Here is a 24,691-nt window from a genome sequence, read left to right as displayed (position 1 = left end):
AATAAATCACTCAAAATAGCTATGAGTGTGTGTTCACACTAAGTTATATTTTTCCTGCATTTTCAGGGCAGAAACTCTACAAGACTATGTGCACACAGAGGTTTTTAGCTGAGTTTTCAGAGCAGAATCTGGGCAGAAACTCCACATTTTTGAGGAGCTATGAGATTTGCAGGAGCATTTGTAGAGTTTCCACTCAGTTTCAACTAGGTGGCTATGTGCACATGATGTCTTTTTTCAGGCAGCTTCCGCCATTGGAATCATTTGAAAACACTATCAAACATTGCTCAAAAGAATGAACATAAGCAATTCTATGTAAAACTGACTTGCTCTGTCTATGTTGAGGTTTTTGAATGTCTTTTGACCACTTCAGGTTTCTAAAAACGCCAAGCGGTTAAAAGAAGTCACATGTCCATTCTATTAGCGTTTTCCACCAGGAACATGCTGTGTATTTTACAGTACAAATCAGTGGAAAAGCTCAATACATGCCTGGACTTCAAAAATACTTTTTTTTTGAGTGTTTTGCCATTGATTTTGCTTAAAAGAGCTAACTGTTTCTTCTTTTTTCAATGGAGTGAAAAATGCGACCAGAAAAAAAGACTTCACCGAAACCATGGGAAAACCTTCCAAAAAAGCCGTCTCAAAATTGTCCAGGAAACAACCAAAAAAATGATACAAAAGACGATTCAGGGGAAGAAATGTCCTAAATTTCTTGAAAAGTCTTCTGCGTGAAAAACTCATCAAGTTCTCCTGAGTTTAAAAGCCGTCATATGCACATACCAGTTCCTGTTCCAAAAATTCATTAAAAAACTGAGTGTGTGCGCAGTCCAACACTTCAAACAAAACTTGTGTTTTTTGAACTCCTAGCGGTGTTTGGAAAAGTGTTGATCAAAATTTCCTGAAAAAACCTCAGTGTGAATCTTTAGGTTATTTGCAGATGGAATTTTATTAAGGCATTTAAAAACAATGAGTTTTGCAAGCAGAACCCACTTCGGAAAACACCACTTTATTAGGTACTTTTGGGAAGAGTTTTTATGTTCATGATGTGTTTCCTGGGGATTTTTTGCAGAGTTTGCAATGAGATTTTCATTCTTAAAGCCTTTTTTGCAGATTTTTGATTTGAATGTGCCTAGTTTGGAGTAGTTTTCCTCAGGATCCGCTTCATAGAAGCAACAAGTATTTTTTTTACTTGCTACCACGTTTTTTTGCAAACCTGAAATGGATGAAAACTCTCCAAGTAATGTAATTATTATGTCTGAACATTTTTTTCTCAGTATAATAAACCTTCAACTAAGCAGGTATTTTTAAAGATAAGCTCAAGAATTAAACTATTCAGTTTCAAAATAACACAAAGGCTCCAGTGAGAATTGAACTCACAACCCCTGGTTTACAAGACCAGTGCTCTAACCACTGAGCTATGAAGCCAGCGAAACTTTGACACATCTTTTGATCTCTATTTCGAACAGTGCAATAGCCATTCAGGTGCATTACCAACACAAGTCCTTTCATTTCTAGTTTGAAATCACACTCTTAACGTAATGTCCCATCACCAACAAACCAACAACTGCTCTTGCAACGCAAAAGCATGACTTGCAAACATTCTAAAGCTTCAGTTCTATAACTGACTACCTGTTTATTGGCAATCTGATGTGCAAAAAAATGAAATCAGATGGATTGGCAAAGAATAGAATTCTACTGCTTGCTTTAATAAAATATGTAATTCTTTATATTACAAAATCACACATCAAGAATTGATGAAGAAGGGTCATTAGACTCCTAAAGCTCTGATAGAGGTGGCATAAGAAAGGAATTTGACACACATGTTACCCGAATGTCATATATGATCAAGGTCTTATCCAGAACTTTTGAAAAGGATGTCGTAACATCAATATTGAATCGCACCAACTTTGTACCACTGACCAAACAGATAAGCAATTTTCATATGAGAGACAAAGAGTTTTTAAGGCTTCAGTGAGAGTCGAACTCACGACCCCTGGTTTACGAGACCAGTGCTCTAACCTCTGAGCTATGAAGCCATTGAAAAGGAGCAATTTCTTAAGCGATGTAGGGATTAGCCTGTTAGAGGTATGCATATGCTCAGTAACTCCTAAGGATCATTTACTATGCTACATGGGAGAAATGCAAAGAAACTGTACAAAGATTTTTCTTTAGGTACCAATTTGACATTGACATGGGAAAAATATCAACTTGAAATGCATATGAAAACTTACAACCCATACAAGCAATGATTGTAAGGTAAGGCGTGGTAAAAAATGTAAAGAGAAGCACGATGATTTATTTATATTTTCAATTGTACCAAATTTAAGAATGATTTCATAAACTTTTTTCAGGTCAGTATTAATCTATGTGCAAATGGAGTTTTATGGAGCCATTCAAAAAAGATGAGTTTTTCAAGTGGAAACTTTTTACGAAAGCAAATTTTAAAGCAAATCTGCTCTAAAGTCTTTGTCTCCACATAGCATTAGATCTCTGGCCATGATTTTCATTTACATTTTCAATTATGCCAAATTTAAGAATGATGTCTGAATTGTTTTTGTGTCAGTATTAGGATATATGCAGATGGAGTTTTATTGAGGCATTCAAAAAAGAAGACTTTTTAAAGCAAAAACACCCTTTCATTGGGGAGCTTTTAAAGGAGGTTTAGCTTTATAAAGTGGTTCCTAAAGCACTTTTTGAGAGTTCTTGAAGTGTTTTTGAAGAGTTTTTTTCTAAAGCTTTTTCTTTGCAGCCTTTTGATTTACAGTGTCTACTTTAGAGCAAATTCCATCAGGATCTGCTTCAAAGATGCAATATCCCCTATTATTTTCACCTGGCATTTTTCAAACCCTGAAGTGGAATAAATCACTCAAAATAGCTATGAGTGTGTGTTCACACTAAGTTATATTTTTCCTGCATTTTCAGGGCAGAAACTCTACAAGACTATGTGCACACAGAGGTTTTTAGCTGAGTTTTCAGAGCAGAATCTGGGCAGAAACTCCACATTTTTGAGGAGCTATGAGATTTGCAGGAGCATTTGTAGAGTTTCCACTCAGTTTCAACTAGGTGGCTATGTGCACATGATGTCTTTTTTCAGGCAGCTTCCGCCATTGGAATCATTTGAAAACACTATCAAACATTGCTCAAAAGAATGAACATAAGCAATTCTATGTAAAACTGACTTGCTCTGTCTATGTTGAGGTTTTTGAATGTCTTTTGACCACTTCAGGTTTCTAAAAACGCCAAGCGGTTAAAAGAAGTCACATGTCCATTCTATTAGCGTTTTCCACCAGGAACATGCTGTGTATTTTACAGTACAAATCAGTGGAAAAGCTCAATACATGCCTGGACTTCAAAAATACTTTTTTTTTTAGTGTTTTGCCATTGATTTTGCTTAAAAGAGCTAACTGTTTCTTCTTTTTTCAATGGAGTGAAAAATGCGACCAGAAAAAAAGACTTCACCGAAACCATGGGAAAACCTTCCAAAAAAGCCGTCTCAAAATTGTCCAGGAAACAACCAAAAAAATGATACAAAAGACGATTCAGGGGAAGAAATGTCCTAAATTTCTTGAAAAGTCTTCTGCGTGAAAAACTCATCAAGTTCTCCTGAGTTTAAAAGCCGTCATATGCACATACCAGTTCCTGTTCCAAAAATTCATTAAAAAACTGAGTGTGTGCGCAGTCCAACACTTCAAACAAAACTTGTGTTTTTTGAACTCCTAGCGGTGTTTGGAAAAGTGTTGATCAAAATTTCCTGAAAAAACCTCAGTGTGAATCTTTAGGTTATTTGCAGATGGAATTTTATTAAGGCATTTAAAAACAATGAGTTTTGCAAGCAGAACCCACTTCGGAAAACACCACTTTATTAGGTACTTTTGGGAAGAGTTTTTATGTTCATGATGTGTTTCCTGGGGATTTTTTGCAGAGTTTGCAATGAGATTTTCATTCTTAAAGCCTTTTTTGCAGATTTTTGATTTGAATGTGCCTAGTTTGGAGTAGTTTTCCTCAGGATCCGCTTCATAGAAGCAACAAGTATTTTTTTTACTTGCTACCACGTTTTTTTGCAAACCTGAAATGGATGAAAACTCTCCAAGTAATGTAATTATTATGTCTGAACATTTTTTTCTCAGTATAATAAACCTTCAACTAAGCAGGTATTTTTAAAGATAAGCTCAAGAATTAAACTATTCAGTTTCAAAATAACACAAAGGCTCCAGTGAGAATTGAACTCACGACCCCTGGTTTACAAGACCAGTGCTCTAACCACTGAGCTATGAAGCCAGCGAAACTTTGACACATCTTTTGATCTCTATTTCGAACAGTGCAATAGCCATTCAGGTGCATTACCAACACAAGTCCTTTCATTTCTAGTTTGAAATCACACTCTTAACGTAATGTCCCATCACCAACAAACCAACAACTGCTCTTGCAACGCAAAAGCATGACTTGCAAACATTCTAAAGCTTCAGTTCTATAACTGACTACCTGTTTATTGGCAATCTGATGTGCAAAAAAATGAAATCAGATGGATTGGCAAAGAATAGAATTCTACTGCTTGCTTTAATAAAATATGTAATTCTTTATATTACAAAATCACACATCAAGAATTGATGAAGAAGGGTCATTAGACTCCTAAAGCTCTGATAGAGGTGGCATAAGAAAGGAATTTGACACACATGTTACCCGAATGTCATATATGATCAAGGTCTTATCCAGAACTTTTGAAAAGGATGTCGTAACATCAATATTGAATCGCACCAACTTTGTACCACTGACCAAACAGATAAGCAATTTTCATATGAGAGACAAAGAGTTTTTAAGGCTTCAGTGAGAGTCGAACTCACGACCCCTGGTTTACGAGACCAGTGCTCTAACCTCTGAGCTATGAAGCCATTGAAAAGGAGCAATTTCTTAAGCGATGTAGGGATTAGCCTGTTAGAGGTATGCATATGCTCAGTAACTCCTAAGGATCATTTACTATGCTACATGGGAGAAATGCAAAGAAACTGTACAAAGATTTTTCTTTAGGTACCAATTTGACATTGACATGGGAAAAATATCAACTTGAAATGCATATGAAAACTTACAACCCATACAAGCAATGATTGTAAGGTAAGGCGTGGTAAAAAATGTAAAGAGAAGCACGATGATTTATTTATATTTTCAATTGTACCAAATTTAAGAATGATTTCATAAACTTTTTTCAGGTCAGTATTAATCTATGTGCAAATGGAGTTTTATGGAGCCATTCAAAAAAGATGAGTTTTTCAAGTGGAAACTTTTTACGAAAGCAAATTTTAAAGCAAATCTGCTCTAAAGTCTTTGTCTCCACATAGCATTAGATCTCTGGCCATGATTTTCATTTACATTTTCAATTATGCCAAATTTAAGAATGATGTCTGAATTTTTTTTGTGTCAGTATTAGGATATATGCAGATGGAGTTTTATTGAGGCATTCAAAAAAGAAGACTTTTTAAAGCAAAAACACCCTTTCATTGGGGAGCTTTTAAAGGAGGTTTAGCTTTATAAAGTGGTTCCTAAAGCACTTTTTGAGAGTTCTTGAAGTGTTTTTGAAGAGTTTTTATCTAAAGCTTTTTCTTTGCAGCCTTTTGATTCACAGTGTCTACTTTAGAGCAAATTCCATCAGGATCTGCTTCAAAGATGCAATATCCCCTATTATTTTCACCTGGCATTTTTCAAACCCTGAAGTGGAATAAATCACTCAAAATAGCTATGAATGTGTGTTCACACTAAGTTATATTTTTCCTGCATTTTCAGGGCAGAAACTCTACAAGACTATGTGCACACAGAGGTTTTTAGCTGAGTTTTCAGAGCAGAATCTGGGCAGAAACTCCAAATTTTTGAGGAGCTATGAGATTTGCAGGAGCATTTGTAGAGTTTCCACTCAGTTTCAACTAGGTGGCTATGTGCACATGATGTCTTTTTTCAGGCAGCTTCCACCATTGGAATCATTTGAAAACACTATCAAACATTGCTCAAAAGAATGAACATAAGTAGTGTTGAGCGATACCGTCCGATACTTGAAAGTATCGGTATCGGAAAGTATCGGCCGATACCGGCAAAGTATCGGATCCAATCCGATACCGATACCCGATACCAATACAAGTCAATGGGACTGAAGTATCGGACGGTATTCCTGATGGTTCCCAGGGTCTGAAGGAGAGGAAACTCTCCTTCCGACCCTGGGATCCATATAAATGTGTAAAATAAAGAATTAAAATAAAAAATATTGCTATACTCACCTCTCCGACGCAGCCTGGACCTCAGCGAGGGAACCGGCAGCGTTGTTTGTTTAAAATTCACGTTTTTACTTGGTTATGTGAAGTCCCGGCTTGTGATTGGTCAGGGCGGCCATGTTGCCGGGACGCGGACCAATCACAGCAAGCCGTGACGAAATTATGTCACGGCTTGCTGTGATTGGTCCGCGTCCCGGCAACATGGCCGCCATTAACCAATCACAAGCCGTGACGTCACGGGAGGCTGGACACGCGCGCTTTTTAAAATACGCGCATGTCCAGCCTCCCGTGACGTCACGGCTTGTGATTGGTTAATGGCGGCCATGTTGCCGGGACGCGGACCAATCACAGCAAGCCGTGACGTAATTTCGTCACGGCTTGCTGTGATTGGTCCGCGTCCCGGCAACATGGCCGCCCTGACCAATCACAAGCCGGGACTTCACGTAACCAAGTAAAAGCGCGAAATTTAAACAAACAACGCTGCCGGTTCCCTCGCTGAGGTCCAGGCTGCGTCAGACAGGTGAGTATAGCAATATTTTTTATTTTAATTCTCTCTTTTACACATTATTACATTAATGTTGTTGCGATACCCGATACCCGATACCACAAAAGTATCGGATCTCGGTATCGGAAATTCCGATACAGCAAATATCGGCCGATACCCGATACTTGCAGTATCGGAATGCTCAACACTAAACATAAGCAATTCTATGTAAAACTGACTTGCTCTGTCTATGTTGAGGTTTTTGAATGTCTTTTGACCACTTCAGGTTTCTAAAAACGCCAAGCGGTTAAAAGAAGTCACATGTCCATTCTATTAGCGTTTTCCACCAGGAACATGCTGTGTATTTTACAGTACAAATCAGTGGAAAAGCTCAATACATGCCTGGACTTCAAAAATACTTTTTTTTTGAGTGTTTTGCCATTGATTTTGCTTAAAAGAGCTAACTGTTTCTTCTTTTTTCAATGGAGTGAAAAATGCGACCAGAAAAAAAGACTTCACCGAAACCATGGGAAAACCTTCCGAAAAAAGCCGTCTCAAAATTGTCCAGGAAACAACCCAAAAAATGATACAAAAGACGATTCAGGGGAAGAAATGTCCTAAATTTCTTGAAAAGTCTTCTGCGTGAAAAACTCATCAAGTTCTCCTGAGTTTAAAAGCCGTCATATGCACATACCAGTTCCTGTTCCAAAAATTCATTAAAAAACTGAGTGTGTGCGCAGTCCAACACTTCAAACAAAACTTGTGTTTTTTGAACTCCTAGCGGTGTTTGGAAAAGTGTTGATCAAAATTTCCTGAAAAAACCTCAGTGTGAATCTTTAGGTTATTTGCAGATGGAATTTTATTAAGGCATTTAAAAACAATGAGTTTTGCAAGCAGAACCCACTTAGGAAAACACCACTTTATTAGGTACTTTTGGGAAGAGTTTTTATGTTCATGATGTGTTTCCTGGGGATTTTTTGCAGAGTTTGCAATGAGATTTTCATTCTTAAAGCCTTTTTTGCAGATTTTTGATTTGAATGTGCCTAGTTTGGAGTAGTTTTCCTCAGGATCCGCTTCACAGAAGCAACAAGTATTTTTTTTACTTGCTACCACGTTTTTTTGCAAACCTGAAATGGATGAAAACTCTCCAAGTAATGTAATTATTATGTCTGAACATTTTTTTCTCAGTATAATAAACCTTCAACTAAGCAGGTATTTTTAAAGATAAGCTCAAGAATTAAACTATTCAGTTTCAAAATAACACAAAGGCTCCAGTGAGAATTGAACTCACGACCCCTGGTTTACAAGACCAGTGCTCTAACCACTGAGCTATGAAGCCAGCGAAACTTTGACACATCTTTTGATCTCTATTTCGAACAGTGCAATAGCCATTCAGGTGCATTACCAACACAAGTCCTTTCATTTCTAGTTTGAAATCACACTCTTAACGTAATGTCCCATCACCAACAAACCAACAACTGCTCTTGCAACGCAAAAGCATGACTTGCAAACATTCTAAAGCTTCAGTTCTATAACTGACTACCTGTTTATTGGCAATCTGATGTGCAAAAAAATGAAATCAGATGGATTGGCAAAGAAGAGAATTCTACTGCTTGCTTTAATAAAATATGTAATTCTTTATATTACAAAATCACACATCAAGAATTGATGAAGAAGGGTCATTAGACTCCTAAAGCTCTGATAGAGGTGGCATAAGAAAGGAATTTGACACACATGTTACCCGAATGTCATATATGATCAAGGTCTTATCCAGAACTTTTGAAAAGGATGTCGTAACATCAATATTGAATCGCACCAACTTTGTACCACTGACCAAACAGATAAGCAATTTTCATATGAGAGACAAATAATTTTTAAGGCTTCAGTGAGAGTCGAACTCACGACCCCTGGTTTACGAGACCAGTGCTCTAACATCTGAGCTATGAAGCCATTGAAAAGGAACAATTTCTTAAGCGATGTAGGGATTAGCCTGTTAGAGGTATGCATATGCTCAGTAACTCCTAAGGATCATTTACTATGCTACATGGGAGAAATGCAAAGAAACTGTACAAAGATTTTTCTTTAGGTACCAATTTGACATTGACATGGGAAAAATATCAACTTGAAATGCATATGAAAACTTACAACCCATACAAGCAATGATTGTAAGGTAAGGCGTGGTAAAAAATGTAAAGAGAAGCACGATGATTTATTTATATTTTCAATTGTACCAAATTTAAGAATGATTTCATAAACTTTTTTCAGGTCAGTATTAATCTATGTGCAAATGGAGTTTTATGGAGCCATTCAAAAAAGATGAGTTTTTCAAGTGGAAACTTTTTACGAAAGCAAATTTTAAAGCAAATCTGCTCTAAAGTCTTTGTCTCCACATAGCATTAGATCATTGGCCATGATTATCATTTACATTTTCAATTATACCAAATTTAAGAATGATGTCTGAATTTTTTTGTGTCAGTATTAGGATATATGCAGATGGAGTTTTATTGAGGCATTCAAAAAAGAAGACTTTTTAAAGCAAAAACACCCTTTCATTGGGGAGCTTTTAAAGGAGGTTTAGCTTTATAAAGTGGTTCCTAAAGCACTTTTTGAGAGTTCTCGAAGTGTTTTTGAAGAGTTTTTTTCTAAAGCTTTTTCTTTGCAGCCTTTTGATTTACAGTGTCTACTTTAGAGCAAATTCCATCAGGATCTGCTTCAAAGATGCAATATCCCCTATTATTTTCACCTGGCATTTTTCAAACCCTGAAGTGGAATAAATCACTCAAAATAGCTATGAGTGTGTGTTCACACTAAGTTATATTTTTCCTGCATTTTCAGGGCAGAAACTCTACAAGACTATGTGCACACAGAGGTTTTTAGCTGAGTTTTCAGAGCAGAATCTGGGCAGAAACTCCAAATTTTTGAGGAGCTATGAGATTTGCAGGAGCATTTGTAGAGTTTCCACTCAGTTTCAACTAGGTGGCTATGTGCACATGATGTCTTTTTTCAGGCAGCTTCCGCCATTGGAATCATTTGAAAACACTATCAAACATTGCTCAAAAGAATGAACATAAGCAATTCTATGTAAAACTGACTTGCTCTGTCTATGTTGAGGTTTTTGAATGTCTTTTGACCACTTCAGGTTTCTAAAAATGCCAAGCGGTTAAAAGAAGCCACATGTCCATTCTATTAGCGTTTTCCACCAGGAACATGCTGTGTATTTTACAGTACAAATCAGTGGAAAAGCTGAATACATGCCTGGACTTCAAAAATACTTTTTTTTTGAGTGTTTTGCCATTGATTTTGCTTAAAAGAGCTAACTGTTTCTTCTTTTTTCAATGGAGTGAAAAATGCGACCAGAAAAAAAGACTTCACCGAAACCATGGGAAAACCTTCCGAAAAAAGCCGTCTCAAAATTGTCCAGGAAACAACCAAAAAAATGATACAAAAGACGATTCAGGGGAAGAAATGTCTTAAATTTCTTGAAAAGTCTTCTGCGTGAAAAACTCATCAAGTTCTCCTGAGTTTAAAAGCCGTCATATGCACATACCAGTTCCTGTTCCAAAAATTCATTAAAAAACTGAGTGTGTGCGTAGTCCAACACTTCAAACAAAACTTGTGTTTTTTGAACTCCTAGCGGTGTTTGGAAAAGTGTTGATCAAAATTTCCTGAAAAAACCTCAGTGTGAATCTTTAGGTTATTTGCAGATGGAATTTTATTAAGGCATTTAAAAACAATGAGTTTTGCAAGCAGAACCCACTTAGGAAAACACCACTTTATTAGGTACTTTTGGGAAGAGTTTTTATGTTCATGATGTGTTTCCTGGGGATTTTTTGCAGAGTTTGCAATGAGATTTTCATTCTTAAAGCCTTTTTTGCAGATTTTTGATTTGAATGTGCCTAGTTTGGAGTAGTTTTCCTCAGGATCCGCTTCACAGAAGCAACAAGTATTTTTTTTACTTGCTACCACGTTTTTTTGCAAACCTGAAATGGATGAAAACTCTCCAAGTAATGTAATTATTATGTCTGAACATTTTTTTCTCAGTATAATAAACCTTCAACTAAGCAGGTATTTTTAAAGATAAGCTCAAGAATTAAACTATTCAGTTTCAAAATAACACAAAGGCTCCAGTGAGAATTGAACTCACGACCCCTGGTTTACAAGACCAGTGCTCTAACCACTGAGCTATGAAGCCAGCGAAACTTTGACACATCTTTTGATCTCTATTTCGAACAGTGCAATAGCCATTCAGGTGCATTACCAACACAAGTCCTTTCATTTCTAGTTTGAAATCACACTCTTAACGTAATGTCCCATCACCAACAAACCAACAACTGCTCTTGCAACGCAAAAGCATGACTTGCAAACATTCTAAAGCTTCAGTTCTATAACTGACTACCTGTTTATTGGCAATCTGATGTGCAAAAAAATGAAATCAGATGGATTGGCAAAGAATAGAATTCTACTGCTTGCTTTAATAAAATATGTAATTCTTTATATTACAAAATCACACATCAAGAATTGATGAAGAAGGGTCATTAGACTCCTAAAGCTCTGATAGAGGTGGCATAAGAAAGGAATTTGACACACATGTTACCCGAATGTCATATATGATCAAGGTCTTATCCAGAACTTTTGAAAAGGATGTCGTAACAACAATATTGAATCGCACCAACTTTGTACCACTGACCAAACAGATAAGCAATTTTCATATGAGAGACAAAGAATTTTTAAGGCTTCAGTGAGAGTCGAACTCACGACCCCTGGTTTACGAGACCAGTGCTCTAACCTCTGAGCTATGAAGCCATTGAAAAGGAACAATTTCTTAAGCGATGTAGGGATTAGCCTGTTAGAGGTATGCATATGCTCAGTAACTCCTAAGGATCATTTACTATGCTACATGGGAGAAATGCAAAGAAACTGTACAAAGATTTTTCTTTAGGTACCAATTTGATATTGACATGGGAAAAATATCAACTTGAAATGCATATGAAAACTTACAACCCATACAAGCAATGATTGTAAGGTAAGGCGTGGTAAAAAATGTAAAGAGAAGCACGATGATTTATTTATATTTTCAATTGTACCAAATTTAAGAATGATTTCATAAACTTTTTTCAGGTCAGTATTAATCTATGTGCAAATGGAGTTTTATGGAGCCATTCAAAAAACATGAGTTTTACAAGTGGAAACTTTTTACGAAAGCAAATTTTAAAGCAAATCTGCTCTAAAGTCTTTGTCTCCACATAGCATTAGATCATTGGCCATGATTTTCATTTACATTTTCAATTATGCCAAATTTAAGAATGATGTCTGAATTTTTTTGTGTCAGTATTAGGATATATGCAGATGGAGTTTTATTGAGGCATTCAAAAAAGAAGACTTTTTAAAGCAAAAACACCCTTTCATTGGGGAGCTTTTAAAGGAGGTTTAGCTTTATAAAGTGGTTCCTAAAGCACTTTTTGAGAGTTCTTGAAGTGTTTTTGAAGAGTTTTTTTCTAAAGCTTTTTCTTTGCAGCCTTTTGATTTACAGTGTCTACTTTAGAGCTAATTCCATCAGGATCTGCTTCAAAGATGCAATATCCCCTATTATTTTCACCTGGCATTTTTCAAACCCTGAAGTGGAATAAATCACTCAAAATAGCTATGAGTGTGTGTTCACACTAAGTTATATTTTTCCTGCATTTTCAGGGCAGAAACTCTACAAAACTATGTGCACACAGAGGTTTTTAGCTGAGTTTTCAGAGCAGAATCTGGGCAGAAACTCCAAATTTTTGAGGAGCTATGAGATTTGCAGGTGCATTTGTAGAGTTTCCACTCAGTTTCAACTAGGTGGCTATGCGCACATGACGTCTTTTTTCAGGCAGCTTCCGCCATTGGAATAATTTGAAAACACTATCAAACATTGCTCAAAAGAATGAACATAAGCAATTCTATGTAAGGCTACGTTCACACGATCCGTTTTTTGCTGCGGATCCGTAGCGGAATTGCAGCTACGGATCCGCAGCCGTTTTCCATGCAGGGTACAGTACAATGTTACCCTATGGAAAACAAAACCCGCTGTGCCGACGATCCTTTTTTTCGCTGGAAAATCCGCGCGGATTTGCCAACGGAAAAAAGAAGTACCATGTCAATTCTTTCAGCGGATTCCGCTGCGGGTTTCCAACAGCACCAATAGGAAACTGCAGTTGGAAACCCGCAGTGGAATCCGCAGAAGAAAAAGGACACAAATCCGCCGAGAGAAGCACCGCCGTTTTCCACTGCGGATTTCCCCGAAAAAGGACCGGAAAAATCCGCAGTGAAAAACGGATCGTGTGAACGTAGCCTTAAACTGACTTGCTCTGTCTATGTTGAGGTTTTTGAATGTCTTTTGACCACTTCAGGTTTCTAAAAATGCCAAGTGGTTAAAAGAAGCCACATGTCCATTCTATTAGCGTTTTCCACCAGGAACATGCTGTGTATTTTACAGTACAAATCAGTGGAAAAGCTCAATACATGCCTGGACTTCAAAAATACTTTTTTTTTGAGTGTTTTGCCATTGATTTTGCTTAAAAGAGCTAACTGTTTCTTCTTTTTTCAATGGAGTGAAAAATGCGACCAGAAAAAAAGACTTCACCGAAACCATGGGAAAACCTTCCGAAAAAAGCCATCTCAAAATTGTCCAGGAAACAACCAAAAAAATGATACAAAAGACGATTCAGGGGAAGAAATGTCCTAAATTTCTTGAAAAGTCTTCTGCGTGAAAAACTCATCAAGTTCTCCTGAGTTTAAAAGCCGTCATATGCACATACCAGTTCCTGTTCCAAAAATTCATTAAAAAACTGAGTGTGTGCGCAGTCCAACACTTCAAACAAAACTTGTGTTTTTTGAACTCCTAGCGGTGTTTGGAAAAGTGTTGATCAAAATTTCCTGAAAAAACCTCAGTGTGAATCTTTAGGTTATTTGCAGATGGAATTTTATTAAGGCATTTAAAAACAATGAGTTTTGCAAGCAGAACCCACTTAGGAAAACACCACTTTATTAGGTACTTTTGGGAAGAGTTTTTATGTTCATGATGTGTTTCCTGGGGATTTTTTGCAGAGTTTGCAATGAGATTTTCATTCTTAAAGCCTTTTTTGCAGATTTTTGATTTGAATGTGCCTAGTTTGGAGTAGTTTTCCTCAGGATCCGCTTCACAGAAGCAACAAGTATTTTTTTTACTTGCTACCACGTTTTTTTGCAAACCTGAAATGGATGAAAACTCTCCAAGTAATGTAATTATTATGTCTGAACATTTTTTTCTCAGTATAATAAACCTTCAACTAAGCAGGTATTTTTAAAGATAAGCTCAAGAATTAAACTATTCAGTTTCAAAATAACACAAAGGCTCCAGTGAGAATTGAACTCACGACCCCTGGTTTACAAGACCAGTGCTCTAACCACTGAGCTATGAAGCCAGCGAAACTTTGACACATCTTTTGATCTCTATTTCGAACAGTGCAATAGCCATTCAGGTGCATTACCAACACAAGTCCTTTCATTTCTAGTTTGAAATCACACTCTTAACGTAATGTCCCATCACCAACAAACCAACAACTGCTCTTGCAATGCAAAAGCATGACTTGCAAACATTCTAAAGCTTCAGTTCTATAACTGACTACCTGTTTATTGGCAATCTGATGTGCAAAAAAATGAAATCAGATGGATTGGCAAAGAAGAGAATTCTACTGCTTGCTTTAATAAAATATGTAATTCTTTATATTACAAAATCACACATCAAGAATTGATGAAGAAGGGTCATTAGACTCCTAAAGCTCTGATAGAGGTGGCATAAGAAAGGAATTTGACACACGTTACCCGAATGTCATATATGATCAAGGTCTTATCCAGAACTTTTGAAAAGGATGTCGTAACATCAATATTGAATCACACAACTTTGTACGACTGACCAAACAGATAAGCAATTTTCATATGAGAGACAAAGAGTTTTTAAGGCTTCAGTGAGAGTCGAACTCACGACCCCTGGTTTACGAGACCAGTGCTCTAACCTCTGAGCTATGAAGCCATTGAAAAGGAACAATTTCTTAAGCGATGTAGGGATTAGCCTGTTAGAGGTATGCATATGCTCAGTAACTCCTAAGGATCATTTACTATGCTACATGGGAGAATGCAAAGAAACTGTACAAAGATTTTTCTTTAGGTACCAATTTGACATTGACATGGGAAAAATATCAACTTGAAATGCATATGAAAACTTACAACCCATACAAGCAATGATTGTAAGGTAAGGCGTGGTAAAAAATGTAAAGAGAAGCACGATGATTTATTTATATTTTCAATTGTACCAAATTTAAGAATGATTTCATAAACTTTTTTCAGGTCAGTATTAATCTATGTGCAAATGGAGTTTTATGGAGCCATTCAAAAAAGATGAGTTTTTCAAGTGGAAACTTTTTACGAAAGCAAATTTTAAAGCAAATCTGCTCTAAAGTCTTTGTCTCCACATAGCATTAGATCTCTGGCCATGATTTTCATTTACATTTTCAATTATGCCAAATTTAAGAATGATGTCTGAATTTTTTTGTGTCAGTATTAGGATATATGCAGATGGAGTTTTATTGAGGCATTCAAAAAAGAAGACTTTTTAAAGCAAAAACACCCTTTCATTGGGGAGCTTTTAAAGGAGGTTTAGCTTTATAAAGTGGTTCCTAAAGCACTTTTTGAGAGTTCTTGAAGTGTTTTTGAAGAGTTTTTTTCTAAAGCTTTTTCTTTGCAGCCTTTTGATTTACAGTATCTACTTTAGAGCAAATTCCATCAGGATCTGCTTCAAAGATGCAATATCCCCTATTATTTTCACCTGGCATTTTTCAAACCCTGAAGTGGAATAAATCACTCAAAATAGCTATGAGTGTGTGTTCACACTAAGTTATATTTTTCCTGCATTTTCAGGGCAGAAACTCTACAAGACTATGTGCACACAGAGGTTTTTAGCTGAGTTTTCAGAGCAGAATCTGGGCAGAAACTCCAAATTTTTGAGGAGCTATGAGATTTGCAGGAGCATTTGTAGAGTTTCCACTCAGTTTCAACTAGGTGGCTATGCGCACATGATGTCTTTTTTCAGGCAGCTTCCGCCATTGGAATCATTTGAAAACACTATCAAACATTGCTCAAAAGAATGAACATAAGCAATTCTATGTAAAACTGACTTGCTCTGTCTATGTTGAGGTTTTTGAATGTCTTTTGACCACTTCAGGTTTCTAAAAACGCCAAGCGGTTAAAAGAAGTCACATGTCCATTCTATTAGCTTTTTCCACCAGGAACATGCTGTGTATTTTACAGTACAAATCAGTGGAAAAGCTCAATACATGCCTGGACTTCAAAAAGACTTTTTTTTGAGTGTTTTGCCATTGATTTTGCTTAAAAGAGCTAACTGTTTCTTATTTTTTCAATGGAGTGAAAAATGCGACCAGAAAAAAAGACTTCACCGAAACCATGGGAAAACCTTCCAAAAAAAGCCATCTCAAAATTGTCCAGGAAACATTCCAAAAAATGATACAAAAGACGATTCAGGGGAAGAAATGTCCTAAATTTCTTGAAAAGTCTTCTGCGTGAAAAACTCATCAAGTTCTCCTGAGTTTAAAAGCCGTCATATGCACATACCAGTTCCTGTTCCAAAAATTCATTAAAAAACTGAGTGTGTGCGCAGTCCAACACTTCAAACAAAACTTGTGTTTTTTGAACTCCTAGTGGTGTTTGGAAAAGTTTTGATCAAAATTTCCTGAAAAAACCTCAGTGTGAATCTTTAGGTTATTTGCAGATGGAATTTTATTAAGGCATTTAAAAACAATGAGTTTTGCAAGCAGAACCCACTTAGGAAAACACCACTTTATTAGGTACTTTTGGGAAGAGTTTTTATGTTCATGATGTGTTTCCTGGGGATTTTTTGCAGAGTTTGCAATGAGATTTTCATTCTTAAAGCCTTTTTTGCAGATTTTTGATTTGAATGTGCCTAGTTTGGAGTAGTTTTCCTCAGGATCCGCTTCACAGAAGCAACAAGTATTTTTTTTACTTGCTACCACGTTTTTTTGCAAACCTGAAATGGATGAAAACTCTCCAAGTAATGTAATTATTATGTCTGAACATTTTTTTCTCAGTATAATAAACCTTCAACTAAGCAGGTATTTTTAAAGATAAGCTCAAGAATTAAACTATTCAGTTTCAAAATAACACAAAGGCTCCAGTGAGAATTGAACTCACGACCCCTGGTTTACAAGACCAGTGCTCTAACCACTGAGCTATGAAGCCAGCGAAACTTTGACACATCTTTTGATCTCTATTTCGAACAGTGCAATAGCCATTCAGGTGCATTACCAACACAAGTCCTTTCATTTCTAGTTTGAAATCACACTCTTAACGTAATGTCCCATCACCAACAAACCAACAACTGCTCTTGCAACGCAAAAGCATGACTTGCAAACATTCTAAAGCTTCAGTTCTATAACTGACTACCTGTTTATTGGCAATCTGATGTGCAAAAAAATGAAATCAGATGGATTGGCAAAGAAGAGAATTCTACTGCTTGCTTTAATAAAATATGTAATTCTTTATATTACAAAATCACACATCAAGAATTGATGAAGAAGGGTCATTAGACTCCTAAAGCTCTGATAGAGGTGGCATAAGAAAGGAATTTGACACACGTTACCCGAATGTCATATATGATCAAGGTCTTATCCAGAACTTTTGAAAAGGATGTCGTAACATCAATATTGAATCACACCAACTTTGTACCACTGACCAAACAGATAAGCAATTTTCATATGAGAGACAAAGAGTTTTTAAGGCTTCAGTGAGAGTCGAACTCACGACCCCTGGTTTACGAGACCAGTGCTCTAACCTCTGAGCTATGAAGCCATTGAAAAGGAACAATTTCTTAAGCGATGTAGGGATTAGCCTGTTAGAGGTATGCATATGCTCAGTAACTCCTAAGGATCATTTACTATGCTACATGGGAGAATGCAAAGAAACTGTACAAAGATTTTTCTTTAGGTACCAATTTGACATTGACATGGGAAAAATATCAACTTGAAATGCATATGAAAACTTACAACCCATACAAGCAATGATTGTAAGGTAAGGCGTGGTAAAAAATGTAAAGAGAAGCACGATGATTTATTTATATTTTCAATTGTACCAAATTTAAGAATGATTTCATAAACTTTTTTCAGGTCAGTATTAATCTATGTGCAAATGGAGTTTTATGGAGCCATTCAAAAAAGATGAGTTTTTCAAGTGGAAACTTTTTACGAAAGCAAATTTTAAAGCAAATCTGCTCTAAAGTCTTTGTCTCCACATAGCATTAGATCTCTGGCCATGATTTTCATTTACATTTTCAATTATGCCAAATTTAAGAATGATGTCTGAATTGTTTTTGTGTCAGTATTAGGATATATGCAGATGGAGTTTTATTGAGGCATTCAAAAAAGAAGACTTTTTAAAGCAAAAACACCCTTTCATTGGGGAGCTTTTAAAGGAGGTTTAGCTTTATAAAGTGGTTCCTAAAGCACTTTTTGAGAGTTCTTGAAGTGTTTTTGAAGAGTTTTTTTCTAAAGCTTTTTCTTTGCAGCCTTTTGATTTACAGTGTCTACTTTAGAGCAAATTCCATCAGGATCTGCTTCAAAGATGCAATATCCCCTATTATTTTCACCTGGCATTTTTCAAACCCTGAAGTGGAATAAATCACTCAAAATAGCTATGAGTGTGTGTTCACACTAAGTTATATTTTTCCTGCATTTTCAGGGCAGAAACTCTACAAGACTATGTGCACACAGAGGTTTTTAGCTGAGTTTTCAGAGCAGAATCTGGGCAGAAACTCCAAATTTTTGAGGAGCTATGAGATTTGCAGGAGCATTTGTAGAGTTTCCACTCAGTTTCAACTAGGTGGCTATGCGCACATGATGTCTTTTTTCAGGCAGCTTCCGCCATTGGAATCATTTGAAAACACTATCAAACATTGCTCAAAAGAATGAACATAAGCAATTCTATGTAAAACTGACTTGCTCTGTCTATGTTGAGGTTTTTGAATGTCTTTTGACCACTTCAGGTTTCTAAAAACGCCAAGCGGTTAAAAGAAGTCACATGTCCATTCTATTAGCTTTTTCCACCAGGAACATGCTGTGTATTTTACAGTACAAATCAGTGGAAAAGCTCAATACATGCCTGGACTTCAAAAAGACTTTTTTTTGAGTGTTTTGCCATTGATTTTGCTTAAAAGAGCTAACTGTTTCTTCTTTTTTCAATGGAGTGAAAAATGCGACCAGAAAAAAAGACTTCACCGAAACCATGGGAAAACCTTCCGAAAAAAGCCATCTCAAAATTGTCCAGGAAACATTCCAAAAAATGATACAAAAGACGATTCAGGGGAAGAAATGTCCTAAATTTCTTGAAAAGTCTTCTGCGTGAAAAACTCATCAAGTTCTCCTGAGTTTAAAAGCCGTCATATGCACATACCAGTTCCTGTTCCAAAAATTCATTAAAAAACTGAGTGTGTGCGCAGTCCAACACTTCAAACAAAACTTGTGTTTTTTGAACTCCTAGTGGTGTTTGGAAAAGTTTTGATCAAAATTTCCTGAAAAAACCTCAGTGTGAATCTTTAGGTTATTTGCAGATGGAATTTTATTAAGGCATTTGAAAACAATGAGTTTTGCAAGCAGAACCCACTTAGGAAAACACCACTTTATTAGGTACTTTTGGGAAGAGTTTTTATGTTCATGATGTGTTTCCTGGGGATTTTTTGCAGAGTTTGCAATGAGATTTTCATTCTTAAAGCCTTTTTTGCAGATTTTTGATTTGAATGTGCCTAGTTTGGAGTAGTTTTCCTCAGGATCCGCTTCACAGAAGCAACAAGTATTTTTTTTACTTGCTACCACGTTTTTTTGCAAACCTGAAATGGATGAAAACTCTCCAAGTAATGTAATTATTATGTCTGAACATTTTTTTCTCAGTATAATAAACCTTCAACTAAGCAGGTATTTTTAAAGATAAGCTCAAGAATTAAACTATTCAGTTTCAAAATAACACAAAGGCTCCAGTGAGAATTGAGCTCACGACCCCTGGTTAACAAGACCAGTGCTCTAACCACTGAGCTATGAAGCCAGCGAAACTTTGACACATCTTTTGATCTCTATTTCGAACAGTGCAATAGCCATTCAGGTGCATTACCAACACAAGTCCTTTCATTTCTAGTTTGAAATCACACTCTTAACGTAATGTCCCATCACCAACAAACCAACAACTGCTCTTGCAACGCAAAAGCATGACTTGCAAACATTCTAAAGCTTCAGTTCTATAACTGACTACCTGTTTATTGGCAATCTGATGTGCAAAAAAATGAAATCAGATGGATTGGCAAAGAAGAGAATTCTACTGCTTGCTTTAATAAAATATGTAATTCTTTATATTACAAAATCACACATCAAGAATTGATGAAGAAGGGTCATTAGACTCCTAAAGCTCTGATAGAGGTGGCATAAGAAAGGAATTTGACACACGTTACCCGAATGTCATATATGATCAAGGTCTTATCCAGAACTTTTGAAAAGGATGTCGTAACATCAATATTGAATCGCACCAACTTTGTACCACTGACCAAACAGATAAGCAATTTTCATATGAGAGACAAAGAGTTTTTAAGGCTTCAGTGAGAGTCGAACTCACGACCCCTGGTTTACGAGACCAGTGCTCTAACCTCTGAGCTATGAAGCCATTGAAAAGGAACAATTTCTTAAGCGATGTAGGGATTAGCCTGTTAGAGGTATGCATATGCTCAGTAACTCCTAAGGATCATTTACTATGCTACATGGGAGAAATGCAAAGAAACTGTACAAAGATTTTTCTTTAGGTACCAATTTGACATTGACATGGGAAAAATATCAACTTGAAATGCATATGAAAACTTACAACCCATACAAGCAATGATTGTAAGGTAAGGCGTGGTAAAAAATGTAAAGAGAAGCACGATGATTTATTTATATTTTCAATTGTACCAAATTTAAGAATGATTTCATAAACTTTTTTCAGGTCAGTATTAATCTATGTGCAAATGGAGTTTTATGGAGCCATTCAAAAAAGATGAGTTTTTCAAGTGGAAACTTTTTACGAAAGCAAATTTTAAAGCAAATCTGCTCTAAAGTCTTTGTCTCCACATAGCATTAGATCATTGGCCATGATTTTCATTTACATTTTCAATTATGCCAAATTTAAGAATGATGTCTGAATTTTTTTGTGTCAGTATTAGGATATATGCTGATGGAGTTTTATTGAGGCATTCAAAAAAGAAGACTTTTTAAAGCAAAAACACCCTTTCATTGGGGAGCTTTTAAAGGAGGTTTAGCTTTATAAAGTGGTTCCTAAAGCACTTTTTGAGAGTTCTTGAAGTGTTTTTGAAGAGTTTTTTTCTAAAGCTTTTTCTTTGCAGCCTTTTGATTTACAGTGTCTACTTTAGAGCAAATTCCATCAGGATCTGCTTCAAAGATGCAATATCCCCTATTATTTTCACCTGGCATTTTTCAAACCCTGAAGTGGAATAAATCACTCAAAATAGCTATGAGTGTGTGTTCACACTAAGTTATATTTTTCCTGCATTTTCAGGGCAGAAACTCTACAAGACTATGTGCACACAGAGGTTTTTAGCTGAGTTTTCAGAGCAGAATCTGGGCAGAAACTCCAAATTTTTGAGGAGCTATGAGATTTGCAGGAGCATTTGTAGAGTTTCCACTCAGTTTCAACTAGGTGGCTATGCGCACATGATGTCTTTTTTCAGGCAGCTTCCGCCATTGGAATCATTTGAAAACACTATCAAACATTGCTCAAAAGAATGAACATAAGCAATTCTATGTAAAACTGACTTGCTCTGTCTATGTTGAGGTTTTTGAATGTCTTTTGACCACTTCAGGTTTCTAAAAACGCCAAGCGGTTAAAAGAAGTCACATGTCCATTCTATTAGCTTTTTCCACCAGGAACATGCTGTGTATTTTACAGTACAAATCAGTGGAAAAGCTCAATACATGCCTGGACTTCAAAAAGACTTTTTTTTGAGTGTTTTGCCATTGATTTTGCTTAAAAGAGCTAACTGTTTCTTCTTTTTTCAATGGAGTGAAAAATGCGACCAGAAAAAAAGACTTCACCGAAACCATGGGAAAACCTTCCGAAAAAAGCCATCTCAAAATTGTCCAGGAAACATTCCAAAAAATGATACAAAAGACGATTCAGGGGAAGAAATGTCCTAAATTTCTTGAAAAGTCTTCTGCGTGAAAAACTCATCAAGTTCTCCTGAGTTTAAAAGCCGTCATATGCACATACCAGTTCCTGTTCCAAAAATTCATTAAAAAACTGAGTGTGTGCGCAGTCCAACACTTCAAACAAAACTTGTGTTTTTTGAACTCCTAGTGGTGTTTGGAAAAGTTTTGATCAAAATTTCCTGAAAAAACCTCAGTGTGAATCTTTAGGTTATTTGCAGATGGAATTTTATTAAGGCATTTGAAAACAATGAGTTTTGCAAGCAGAACCCACTTAGGAAAACACCACTTTATTAGGTACTTTTGGGAAGAGTTTTTATGTTCATGATGTGTTTCCTGGGGATTTTTTGCAGAGTTTGCAATGAGATTTTCATTCTTAAAGCCTTTTTTGCAGATTTTTGATTTGAATGTGCCTAGTTTGGAGTAGTTTTCCTCAGGATCCGCTTCACAGAAGCAACAAGTATTTTTTTTACTTGCTACCACGTTTTTTTGCAAACCTGAAATGGATGAAAACTCTCCAAGTAATGTAATTATTATGTCTGAACATTTTTTTCTCAGTATAATAAACCTTCAACTAAGCAGGTATTTTTAAAGATAAGCTCAAGAATTAAACTATTCAGTTTCAAAATAACACAAAGGCTCCAGTGAGAATTGAGCTCACGACCCCTGGTTAACAAGACCAGTGCTCTAACCACTGAGCTATGAAGCCAGCGAAACTTTGACACATCTTTTGATCTCTATTTCGAACAGTGCAATAGCCATTCAGGTGCATTACCAACACAAGTCCTTTCATTTCTAGTTTGAAATCACACTCTTAACGTAATGTCCCATCACCAACAAACCAACAACTGCTCTTGCAACGCAAAAGCATGACTTGCAAACATTCTAAAGCTTCAGTTCTATAACTGACTACCTGTTTATTGGCAATCTGATGTGCAAAAAAATGAAATCAGATGGATTGGCAAAGAAGAGAATTCTACTGCTTGCTTTAATAAAATATGTAATTCTTTATATTACAAAATCACACATCAAGAATTGATGAAGAAGGGTCATTAGACTCCTAAAGCTCTGATAGAGGTGGCATAAGAAAGGAATTTGACACACGTTACCCGAATGTCATATATGATCAAGGTCTTATCCAGAACTTTTGAAAAGGATGTCGTAACATCAATATTGAATCGCACCAACTTTGTACCACTGACCAAACAGATAAGCAATTTTCATATGAGAGACAAAGAGTTTTTAAGGCTTCAGTGAGAGTCGAACTCACGACCCCTGGTTTACGAGACCAGTGCTCTAACCTCTGAGCTATGAAGCCATTGAAAAGGAACAATTTCTTAAGCGATGTAGGGATTAGCCTGTTAGAGGTATGCATATGCTCAGTAACTCCTAAGGATCATTTACTATGCTACATGGGAGAAATGCAAAGAAACTGTACAAAGATTTTTCTTTAGGTACCAATTTGACATTGACATGGGAAAAATATCAACTTGAAATGCATATGAAAACTTACAACCCATACAAGCAATGATTGTAAGGTAAGGCGTGGTAAAAAATGTAAAGAGAAGCACGATGATTTATTTATATTTTCAATTGTACCAAATTTAAGAATGATTTCATAAACTTTTTTCAGGTCAGTATTAATCTATGTGCAAATGGAGTTTTATGGAGCCATTCAAAAAAGATGAGTTTTTCAAGTGGAAACTTTTTACGAAAGCAAATTTTAAAGCAAATCTGCTCTAAAGTCTTTGTCTCCACATAGCATTAGATCATTGGCCATGATTTTCATTTACATTTTCAATTATGCCAAATTTAAGAATGATGTCTGAATTTTTTTGTGTCAGTATTAGGATATATGCTGATGGAGTTTTATTGAGGCATTCAAAAAAGAAGACTTTTTAAAGCAAAAACACCCTTTCATTGGGGAGCTTTTAAAGGAGGTTTAGCTTTATAAAGTGGTTCCTAAAGCACTTTTTGAGAGTTCTTGAAGTGTTTTTGAAGAGTTTTTTTCTAAAGCTTTTTCTTTGCAGCCTTTTGATTTACAGTGTCTACTTTAGAGCAAATTCCATCAGGATCTGCTTCAAAGATGCAATATCCCCTATTATTTTCACCTGGCATTTTTCAAACCCTGAAGTGGAATAAATCACTCAAAATAGCTATGAGTGTGTGTTCACACTAAGTTATATTTTTCCTGCATTTTCAGGGCAGAAACTCTACAAGACTATGTGCACACAGAGGTTTTTAGCTGAGTTTTCAGAGCAGAATCTGGGCAGAAACTCCAAATTTTTGAGGAGCTATGAGATTTGCAGGTGCATTTGTAGAGTTTCCACTCAGTTTCAACTAGGTGGCTATGCGCACATGACGTCTTTTTTCAGGCAGCTTCCGCCATTGGAATAATTTGAAAACACTATCAAACATTGCTCAAAAGAATGAACATAAGCAATTCTATGTAAAACTGACTTGCTCTGTCTATGTTGAGGTTTTTGAATGTCTTTTGACCACTTCAGGTTTCTAAAAATGCCAAGTGGTTAAAAGAAGCCACATGTCCATTCTATTAGCGTTTTCCACCAGGAACATGCTGTGTATTTTACAGTACAAATCAGTGGAAAAGCTCAATACATGCCTGGACTTCAAAAATACTTTTTTTTTGAGTGTTTTGCCATTGATTTTGCTTAAAAGAGCTA

At 36.2% G+C, this 24,691-nt stretch overlaps 14 non-coding genes across 14 annotated transcripts; all 14 read right to left on the bottom strand.

Moving 5' to 3' along the window:
- Positions 1 to 1,349: 1,349 nt before the first annotated feature.
- Positions 1,350 to 1,422, bottom strand: TRNAT-UGU (transfer RNA threonine (anticodon UGU)). Its single transcript has one exon. It is a non-coding gene; the product is annotated as a tRNA-Thr (tRNA).
- A 538-nt stretch (positions 1,423 to 1,960) lies between these two features.
- Positions 1,961 to 2,033, bottom strand: TRNAT-CGU (transfer RNA threonine (anticodon CGU)). The gene has a single exon. It is a non-coding gene; the product is annotated as a tRNA-Thr (tRNA).
- Positions 2,034 to 4,202: 2,169 nt separating this feature from the next.
- TRNAT-UGU (transfer RNA threonine (anticodon UGU)) lies at positions 4,203 to 4,275 on the bottom strand. Its single transcript has one exon. It is a non-coding gene; the product is annotated as a tRNA-Thr (tRNA).
- Positions 4,276 to 4,813: 538 nt separating this feature from the next.
- On the bottom strand, positions 4,814 to 4,886 carry TRNAT-CGU (transfer RNA threonine (anticodon CGU)). The gene has a single exon. It is a non-coding gene; the product is annotated as a tRNA-Thr (tRNA).
- A 3,115-nt stretch (positions 4,887 to 8,001) lies between these two features.
- On the bottom strand, positions 8,002 to 8,074 carry TRNAT-UGU (transfer RNA threonine (anticodon UGU)). The gene has a single exon. It is a non-coding gene; the product is annotated as a tRNA-Thr (tRNA).
- A 538-nt stretch (positions 8,075 to 8,612) lies between these two features.
- On the bottom strand, positions 8,613 to 8,685 carry TRNAT-CGU (transfer RNA threonine (anticodon CGU)). Its single transcript has one exon. It is a non-coding gene; the product is annotated as a tRNA-Thr (tRNA).
- Positions 8,686 to 10,854: 2,169 nt separating this feature from the next.
- On the bottom strand, positions 10,855 to 10,927 carry TRNAT-UGU (transfer RNA threonine (anticodon UGU)). Its single transcript has one exon. It is a non-coding gene; the product is annotated as a tRNA-Thr (tRNA).
- A 538-nt stretch (positions 10,928 to 11,465) lies between these two features.
- Positions 11,466 to 11,538, bottom strand: TRNAT-CGU (transfer RNA threonine (anticodon CGU)). The gene has a single exon. It is a non-coding gene; the product is annotated as a tRNA-Thr (tRNA).
- Positions 11,539 to 14,095: 2,557 nt separating this feature from the next.
- On the bottom strand, positions 14,096 to 14,168 carry TRNAT-UGU (transfer RNA threonine (anticodon UGU)). Its single transcript has one exon. It is a non-coding gene; the product is annotated as a tRNA-Thr (tRNA).
- Positions 14,169 to 14,703: 535 nt separating this feature from the next.
- Positions 14,704 to 14,776, bottom strand: TRNAT-CGU (transfer RNA threonine (anticodon CGU)). Its single transcript has one exon. It is a non-coding gene; the product is annotated as a tRNA-Thr (tRNA).
- Positions 14,777 to 16,943: 2,167 nt separating this feature from the next.
- Positions 16,944 to 17,016, bottom strand: TRNAT-UGU (transfer RNA threonine (anticodon UGU)). The gene has a single exon. It is a non-coding gene; the product is annotated as a tRNA-Thr (tRNA).
- Positions 17,017 to 17,552: 536 nt separating this feature from the next.
- TRNAT-CGU (transfer RNA threonine (anticodon CGU)) lies at positions 17,553 to 17,625 on the bottom strand. Its single transcript has one exon. It is a non-coding gene; the product is annotated as a tRNA-Thr (tRNA).
- Positions 17,626 to 20,402: 2,777 nt separating this feature from the next.
- Positions 20,403 to 20,475, bottom strand: TRNAT-CGU (transfer RNA threonine (anticodon CGU)). The gene has a single exon. It is a non-coding gene; the product is annotated as a tRNA-Thr (tRNA).
- A 2,777-nt stretch (positions 20,476 to 23,252) lies between these two features.
- TRNAT-CGU (transfer RNA threonine (anticodon CGU)) lies at positions 23,253 to 23,325 on the bottom strand. The gene has a single exon. It is a non-coding gene; the product is annotated as a tRNA-Thr (tRNA).
- Positions 23,326 to 24,691: the final 1,366 nt, after the last annotated feature.

Source organism: Ranitomeya variabilis, chromosome 1, assembly GCF_051348905.1.
Source record: "Ranitomeya variabilis isolate aRanVar5 chromosome 1, aRanVar5.hap1, whole genome shotgun sequence".
NCBI classification, from domain to species: Eukaryota; Metazoa; Chordata; class Amphibia; order Anura; family Dendrobatidae; genus Ranitomeya; species Ranitomeya variabilis.
Note: the sequence above shows the minus strand (reverse complement) of the source record. Positions and strands in the feature narration are given on the sequence as shown.